At 40.3% G+C, this 9,304-nt stretch overlaps 1 non-coding gene across 1 annotated transcript; it reads left to right on the plus strand.

Annotated features, from left to right (window-relative positions):
• Positions 1-8,807: 8,807 nt before the first annotated feature.
• LOC148574365 (small nucleolar RNA R71) lies at positions 8,808-8,914 on the plus strand. Its single transcript, XR_015906771.1, has one exon. It is a non-coding gene; the product is annotated as a small nucleolar RNA R71 (small nucleolar RNA).
• The last annotated feature ends 390 nt before the right edge of the window (positions 8,915-9,304 follow it).

Below are 9,304 nucleotides of genomic sequence, written 5' to 3' on the forward strand. Positions count from 1 at the left end.
GCGCCAACGTTTCCCAAAAAGTTTGAGGCAAACGTTGGCGCAAGCTTTTCTTCTCCAGGGTGTTAGTTTTGTGATGCCAATGTTTGCCAAAAAGTTTGAGGCAAACGTTGGCTCAAGCTTTTCTCCCAAAAGTTTGAGCTAAAGTTTGAGGCAAACTTTTGCTCAAGCTTTTTTTTCCTCTGGAGTGTTTTTAATTCTTCCAAAAGTTTGAGCTAAAGTTTGAGGCAAACTTTGGCTCAAGCTTTTTTTCCTCTGGCATGTTTTCAACTCTTCTAAAAGTTTGAGCTAAAGTTTGAGGCAAACTTTGACTCAAACTTTTTGTTCTCTCTTGCTCCTAGCCATTCCTTCTTCCTTCAACCTTCTTCAAAACTCTTTCCACCTATCATCAATCAATCAAAACAATCAAAGCTATGCCCCAAATCATGAGATTGTATTTCTTTCATAATATATGACAATTATAGCATAAAATCTCATGAAAGTGCATGAATTCATACATGGTTGATTGAATCAAAGGAAACATGGAAATCTACCCAATTGGCTTGCTTATGGCTTAAGAAAGTGCATAAAATCAATCGAAAACAAAAGAAAAAGGCTAGTGAAACTAGGCTAAGATGACTTGTCATCACAACACCAAACTTAAAGCTTGCTTGTCCCCAAGCAAGAAAGGAATTATGCTCAATGGTTCTTTTAATTAAGACGGATTGAAGAATAACTTGTAAGGTCCTGTGAGTGAAGTGATTAAGTGACCGTGGGGTGAACTCTAAATCATATGCTCATGCAAGGGCCTCAGTGCTTACTAGTCCTACATCTTGGGAGTCTTAGGTCTCAGAACTTTCATCCAAATAATATCATGGAGATCTCTCTATAGGTAATCACCTTGAAGCAGCTTATGATTCTTGTGTTTTGGCCTTGACTCTAAGTGTCATGTCTCAAAGTGGCTCTTTAGATAAGCTTTCAATCAATACTCCTAAACCAGTTGGTTTTAAGGTATTAGGTGTTAAAGCACCCCTAAGGATTTACTTACTCAAGCCTCTCTCTTTGACACAAATCGACCACAAGCATTTACTAGGATAACAGCTCTTTGAGTTCTTGTTTCTTTCTTCTTTTCTGCCTAGTAATTGATGCTCAGAGCCTTGGGCCATGTTCTTTTTGTTTTTATATTTTCTTTATTTTCTTTTGTTTTGTTTGCTGCTTCTTGGATCAATAAATGTTTGAGAATCTCCACAACACTTCTTTGAACTCTATGTCCCGCCTATGAGCTCCCATGCAAGTTTTCATAAGCATGCAACCTCAATACATAATCATACAACTAGAACCACCACTTCTCCTAATCTTTTGGTTGCCTCAAAATTGTTTAATTCCTCAACCCTTCTTTTCAAAGAACTTTCATGTGATGCGTTTTTTTTTTGAATTATTGAGTGCAAACAAGTTTTGGAGATAGTGTTGTAAATGATCAAGCATCTTGCTTATTGAATTGCAGAAAAACTATATTAGACAGAAGGACAGATAGGGGTATAATATAACTTTCAATCACAGCAATATCTGATAATGAATAATACAACCTTTTGGAGTTTACTTGCTGTCCTCTTCCTCATCATCATTGCTGGTCTTCACATTCCTCTTTCATCTCTTTGATTGATGATGCTAAATCTTCCCAAAAGTTTGTATGGTACTCTGCAGTGATATTGAAAGTTGCTTGTTCCCCAAGTACTTAGAAACAATGGTTAGCATGCATGATTTATTTATGGGCCTTTGAACTTACTTTGGTGTGGGAACACCAAACTTAGTACCTTGCCAATGGTTATTGTTCATCAAACTAACCAGATGTTAGACTCTTTTTCTTTGCTAAAAGTAGTAAAACTGAAAACTAGGAAACAGCAAAAATAGTTAACTAGTTTATCTAAGTGCTTGAAGCTAGCATGATGCAGAAGATGAGAATATGTTTTATGATGAAATTTTGGTGTAACACCAAACTTAGAATCCTTCATTCTCCCTTAGATTGTTTTGGTGTGCAACACCAAACTTAGCTTCTTGCAATATAGATAAAACTAATCAACCTTTTTATTGAAATAGCTATGAAAAGAAAGTTACCTCAGGTTGGGTTGCCTCCCAACAAGCGCTCTTTTATTGTCACTAGCTTGACATCTTTCATCCTCGGATCATGGAGGCTGAAAATCATAGTGCCTCAGCTTTTCTCTTCTTACTGTGAACTTCCTTCCAGTCTTCTCTTTGATGATCTCTAGGTGTTCATGTGGAAGGATCCGGTTCACAGTATAGTACTCAGATAATTGTGGAGGCACCTTCATTGGTTGGGTGTTTAATATCACTTTATCCCCTGGTGAGAAACTCTCAGTGGGGATTTTCTGAATCTCAGCATTTCTCCCCTCTATCTCTTGCCTCTTTCCTCAACCTCCAAAATGTTTTAGGGTCAAAAGGTGTGGATTCATCGCTCTTTCCTCCTATCACAAAATCAGAAACACAAATAGAACCAGAAACTAAAACAGAGCACTCTGTAACTTGAGTGCAGTTGGAGTTAGTAGAGACAAAGTCTCGAACAGTTAGTGGGTTAGTCAAAATTAAAGAAAAAGTGCTTGATCTAAACTACCACCTCACTTAATCATTGTCAATCTATTCCGATCCCCGGCAACGGCGCCAAAAACTTGATGTGTATTTTCGGAAAACGAATTCCAAACACACAACTAACCGGCAAGTGCACCGGGTCGTATCAAGTAATAATAACTCACGTGAGTGAGGTCGATCCCACAGGGATTGAAGGATTGAGCAATTTTAGTTTAGTGGTTGATTTTGTCAAGCGAATCAAGATTTGGTTGAGTGATTTGTGATTAACAGAATTTAAATTGCATGGAAAGTAAAGGGAATGGGTAAATTGCATGAATTTAAAGATAACAGAAAATAAAGTGCTGAATCTTAAAGAACAAGAAATTAAATGGCAGAAACTTAGAACGCAAGAAATGTAAATTGTAGAATCTTAAAGTGTAAGAAATGTAAATGGCTTGAATTGTAAAGGGAATTGGGAATTGGATTTGCAGAAATTAAACAAGGAAAAGTAAAATGCAATAAACAGAAAAGTAGAAGATGACTTGAATTAAACCGGATCTAAAACAGAAACGAGAAAAAGCTTGGTGTAGCAATAAAATAAAGAAATTGAAATTTAAAACTGTAGATCTCAGGACTCAAGAGACTAGATAGCTGAGTCTAGATCTCACTCCCTTCCTAGATCCAGCAAGACAATTGCAAAGGAATTAAAGAAATGTAAATTTTAGAAAGAGTATAAGAAGAGGTAATGAACAGAAATTGAAATTCACTTATGCAGAAAATTAAACAAGATCCCAAGGTGAGATTGAAACAGAAGTTCTTCAATTCTTCACCCAAGATCCAAAGCAAGAAAAGTAAAGAGTGCTGAGCAAGAACAAGGAACAAGAGAGATCAATTCTCCTCCCAAATTCTCTAGAATTCTAAAGCAACAAATCAAAAATGTAAAGGTGAGCTCTCTGTAACTGTTCCAAAAATTCTCTAAGAAAAAGCTCCCCGAAAAACTTAAATCCTAAGCTATTTATACACTTTCTTCAAATGGTCTTCAAGCCTTGAATTGGGCCTTTGCTCTTGATGGAATTGGGTTGATAAAGGCCTTGGTTGATTGCTCTTGGAGTTGGAGAAAGATCCATTGTGAACCGGGTTGAAATCATAAAAAGTTTGAGTAAAAGATTGAGGCAAACTTTTACTCAAACTTTTTATACCAGATGGCTTCACTTGCTGCTACCAACATTTGGGCTAAAGTTTGAGGTCAAACTTTTGCTCAAACGTTGGCCCCCTTGTGTATATGTGTGGCGCCAACGTTTGCCAAAAAGCTTGAGGCAAACGTTGGCGCAAACTTTTCTCCTCCAGGGTGTGCAAGTGTGGCCCCAACGTTTGCCAAAAAGTTTGAGGCAAACGTTGGCGCAAGCTTTTCTCCTCCAGGGTGTTGGTTTTGTGATGCCAATGTTTGCCAAAAAGTTTGAGGCAAACGTTGGCTCAAGCTTTTCTCCCAAAAGTTTGAGCTAAAGTTTGAGGCAAACTTTTGCTCAAGCTTTTTTTTCCTCTGGAGTGTTTTCAATTCTTCCAAAAGTTTGAGCTAAAGTTTGAGGCAAACTTTGGCTCAAGCTTTTTTTCCTCTGGCATGTTTTCAACTCTTCTAAAAGTTTGAGCTAAAGTTTGAGGCAAACTTTGGCTCAAACTTTTTGTTCTCTCTTGCTCCTAGCCATTCCTTCTTCCTTAAACCATCTTCAAAACTCTTTCCACCTATCATCAATCAATCAAAACAATCAAAGCTATGCCCCAAATCATGAGATTGTATTTCTTTCATAATATATGACAATTATAGCATAAAATCTCATGAAAGTGCATGAATTCATACATGGTTGATTGAATCAAAGGAAATATGGAAATCTACCCAATTGGCTTGCTTATGGCTTAAGAAAGTGCATAAAATCAATCGAAAACAAAAGAAAAAGGCTAATGAAACTAGGCTAAGATGACTTGTCATCAACTAGACATATAGTTCAACTTGGCTTGAGTGTTTATGTTGAACTCCTCCATATGTAGTTGCCGTCCTTCATTCAGTACGCTGAACTCATTGAATGCCTTCGTCTGAGCTAGCTGTCGTTGGTTGAGTTCTTGAAGGCGTTTGTCTTGACGCTCTTGCCTTTCAGTCACTTGATTGATGGCTTGAGTGAACTGGGAGTAATGTTCCATTTGCTATTTCTGCCACTCCCCTTGTTGATTCATCCAATTAGAAAGCAGTTCTTCTTGACGATCCATCCTTTGCGCTTGAATGTGCAGTTGTTGTTCTTGTCCCTCCATATAACTCCTTGCTAGCTCCTCAATGACTCTGTGAATGTGATTCAAGTTGATGTTGGTTGGATCATAGTACTCTTCTTGCTGGTATTCTTCTTGATGAGATTCTTCTCGGTAAGGTCCCTTTTGTGCTGTTCTTTTCCCTATTTGAGGCCTTCTTTGTTGTTGGGCGGGTGCCACATAAGTTATTCGCTGTAGCGTGACTGACCTTCTAGGGTTCACCCAACTTGGATTGCTGTCCTCGAAGACTACCTTGGCTTTCGTACACAGTCTAAGGATGGTGCTGGGGTACCAAAGTCTAGCACCTGGATCATTCTTCTCGGCTGACTCTTGAATCCCCTCAGCTATAATCTCGTGCACATTGATGCCTCCACCCTTTATTAAGCAATGTACCATAGTAGCTCGAGTATTGTTAACCTTCGAATCGTTCGCGGATGGGAGGATAGATCTCCTCACGAGCTCAAACCATCCCTTGGCTTCTGGGATGAGGTCTCCTCTCCTGATGAACCAGGGTCTCCTATCCGAATACCTTTCCCAGTCAGATCCTATAACACACATATTGTTCACAATTTCTTCAAGTTCATCATTGTCGGGGCCATTACTTATTCTTACATGATAGCTGGGCTCATCAAAATGTGGCGATTTCAACTGAAGAGTCCTTGTTATGGCATTGGGGCTAAAGTCCACCTCTGTTCCTCTCACATAACTTTTGAAGGTGGGGGCCTTGGTTTTGTCTTCTCTGACCACATTTGCATAGAACTCTTTGATGAGGTTTGCATTTATCCTTGCTCCTGGGTTCGTGAGCCTTTGCCAGCCCCTTTGTTCAATTTTTTCTCGAATCTGTGGGCACTCATCCTCGTTAAACTGGAATGTTAACTCAGGAAATATCTTTTTGAGCTTTATCCATTCGAATTCGAGTTCATGGAATGCATTTTTAAATTTCCCTTCATCGAAAGGGATGCTCTCCACCGGTTCCTTCCTCTTTTGCCTCTTGGAGCTCGATGACGCCATGAGTAGGAGTTGATATGTGAAGGTGGGGAGTGTGTCCTTGATGGGTAAAAAGGGAGTTGGGTGCCGAGAGTGGGAAGTGTAAAGGATGGAAATTGGAATGTGAAAGGGAGTACGGACTAGGAACCACTTTATATAGGGAGATGGTGAGTGAATGAAAGGTGTGGATTGATGGAGTGGTTGTGTGATGAACGGATGGGGTTTAGCATGGGATGAGCACAAGGATCATCAACTTTATGATGGGGTTGGTTCAGTTTCCAAGCGTGTTCTTCTTCTAATGTTGCATGGTAACATTTCCCAATGCATCCCCCTTGAAAACATGTGTATAGTACTTCTCCTTTTGTGGTGGCCGAATCCTCCTTCTTCAATTGTCCCATCAATTCTCCTACAAATAAAGGGATGTGATTAATGAATTTGTGGAAAGTGGTGGCAAAATTTAAAAGCAAAGAAAGAGTAACTACTTTTTAAATTTTTTTAACTGATTAAGTGCTATTCATAAGTACAAACCAACTGACTAATTGATTGTCCATGTATGCAACATTGGTGACACCAAACTTAGTTTGTGGCCATGTGGAGTAAAAGAAATTGTTCAAGGTTCTAAGAGTGACATGATATGAATTGCATTCATGTTCTCTGAGTGTACCTTGAACACCAAACTTGTTCTTCACTATGTGTTGGAAACATGAAAGATTCGGTCAAGTGTATGTCAAAGTTGATTTGGACTTCATGAACCTTGCATTATTAACTACTTTTAAAAGCATATAAAATATGGGTTGCCTCCCTTGAAGTGCTTCTTTAGTGTCACTAGCTTGACGTTCTGCCCCTTGTCAGGGTGGTTGGTAATGCTTCAGATCTTCCCCTCTTGCAGTAAACCTATATCCATTGGCTTCATCAAGGATCTCTACATGTTCTAGGGAGAGAACTTTGTTGATGGTGAAAACCTTAGGTAGCTGAGATGGGATGGTAGGGAGATAAGGTGGGATATCAAGGAAGTAAGCTGAGATCAATTTATCCCCTGGAGAGAAATCCTCTGTAGGGATCTTCTTGTTCCTCTATCCCCTTGGTGCCTTTTTCTTTATTCCTTTTGATGTTGCCCTACTCTTTGTGGCCTCTTCTTTCAAGGAAATGTTGGTGCTGGTCTCATATGACTCTGGTGGTTTAGGTTCTTCCTGATTTTCCTTGAGCTGTGACAGCTGCTGATTATCTTGTTCATCAACCAAAGGGATTCCCTGTGATTCAATGCTTGTTTCTTCCACCAGTGCTTTGTCGTGCTCTTTCCTTGGTTCCTTGCTTTCCTGGTCTGTTTCTTGTGAGGGTTTGAAGACATTGAATGCGTGTTGTTCGTCATGTATCCTCAATATTAGCTCTCCTCGCTCCACATCTATGAATGCTCTGGCTGTAGCTAGGAATGGTCTTCCCAATATGATTGGGTGAAGGTGACTCTCTTCCATTTCTACTATGACAAAGTCTGTGGGAAGGAAATAGTTCCCAAACTTCACTAACACGTTTTCCACCACTCCCACTGCTTGTTTTTGAGTTTTGTCAGCCAGCCTGATGACTACGTCTGTGGGCATTAGCTCATTGATCTACAGCTTCTTCATAAGGGATAAGGGCATTAAGTTGATGCTTGCTCCCAGGTCACAGAGTCCTTTGTCAAACATTGTTTCTCCTATGGCACAGAGGATGTGAAAACTCCCTGGGTCCTTCCTTTTTGTAGGCAACTCTGGTTGAATGAAAGCACTGCACTCCTTATTCATCACTATTGTTTGCCCTCCCTTAAGTGAGCTTTTCCTGGTCAGCAACTCTTTCATATACTTAATGTATGAGGGCATTTGTTGGAGAGCCTTGATGAATGGTATGTTCACATGGAGAGATGCAAATATGTCAAGGAACTTTGAGTATATTCTCTTTTCTACACCACCCTTGAGTTTTTGGGAAAGGGTGCATAGAGTCTCAGCAGCTCCTTCTGTGAAATTTTGGTTTCTTGGTGATCCTCTTCCTGTTTCTCTGCTGATGTATCTCCAGGTTGTTCTAATGGTTTGTTCGGCTCTTCCTCAGTCCCCTTATCACTTATAGTGACCATCTTGCAATCTTCCCATCTGACCTTCTTTGCTTCACATCTCGGGTTCTTCTCTGTGTCACTTGGGAAGCTATCAGTAGGTTTAGGAATCTTTTCAGAGAGGTATCCCACTTGAAATTCCAGCCTCTGAATGGTGTCTCCCTGGTTTTTGAGATTAGCTCGCACCTCCTCTTTGAACACCTTTTTATCTTGGATTTCCTTACATATGCCTTCAAGTAGAGTTTCAATCCTTGATAGTCTTTCTTCCGATGATGGTGAGTTGAGATTGGAGGGATGAGAAGGGCCATTTTGACTTTGGTATGGATGTTGAGGTATGTTGTTAGGTGGGTGTTGATATGATCTCTGTGTGGAATGTTGGTGAGCTGCATTGTTGTTGGGGTTGTGGCTTCTATGATCTTGGCCTTGGTCTTGTTGATTTCCCCACCCAAAGTTTGGGTGGTTCCTCCAACCAGGATTGTAAGTCTTGGAGTATGTGTTATGGTTCTGTCTAGGTGGATTTCCAATGTAGTTGGCTTGTTCCTGATCACCCTCTGCTTCTTCATTCACTCCTTCTTGAGCTGCTGTTGAGGTGGTGATTACTGCTACTTGACTCCTCTCCATCTTCTTGGTAAGGTCAGCCAGCTGCTTGGTGATCATCTTGTTTTGAGCTAGCAGTGCATCCACATTGTTTAGCTCCATTACTCCTCTAGTGTTGCCACTTTCAGAAGCATAGAAGTAGTCATTCTCAGCTACAGTCTCAATAACATCTATGGCTTCTTCAATGGTCTTCTTCTTGTTCAGAGATCCCCCGGATGAGTGGTCTACTGCCTTCTTTGATTCATAAGAAAGAACTTCATAGAAAATGTGTAACTGCACCCATTCATTGAACATATCTGGTGGGCACCTTCTTGTCAGATCCTTAAACCTCTCCCATGCTTCATATAGAGTCTCACCATCTTGTTGCCTGAAAGTTTGAACCTCAGCTCTCAACCTGTTGATTCTTTAAGGAAGATAGAATCTCGCCAAGAACTTGTTCACCACATCTTTCCAGGTTGTTAAACTCTCCTTCGGGAAGGATTCCAGCCATTTAAATGCCTTGTCATTGAGTGAGAAGGGGAATAGAAGTAGTCTGTAAGTGTCAGGATGAACACCATTAGACTTCACAGTGTCACATATCCTCAGGAAGGTGGTTAGATGTTGATTGGGATCTTCTTGAACACTTCCTCCGAATGAACAGTTGTTCTGAACAAGGGTGATGAGCCGTGGCTTTAGTTCAAAGTTGTTGCCATGTATGGTTGGCTTTTGGATGCTACTTCCACAGTTTCCTGGGTTTGGATTGATGTACGATCCCAGAACTCTTCTCTCTTGCCCAGCATGATGCAC

Source organism: Arachis ipaensis, chromosome B2 (genome assembly GCF_059453495.1).
Source record: "Arachis ipaensis isolate K30076 ecotype BB chromosome B2, ASM5945349v1, whole genome shotgun sequence".
Classification (NCBI taxonomy): Eukaryota; Viridiplantae; Streptophyta; class Magnoliopsida; order Fabales; family Fabaceae; genus Arachis; species Arachis ipaensis.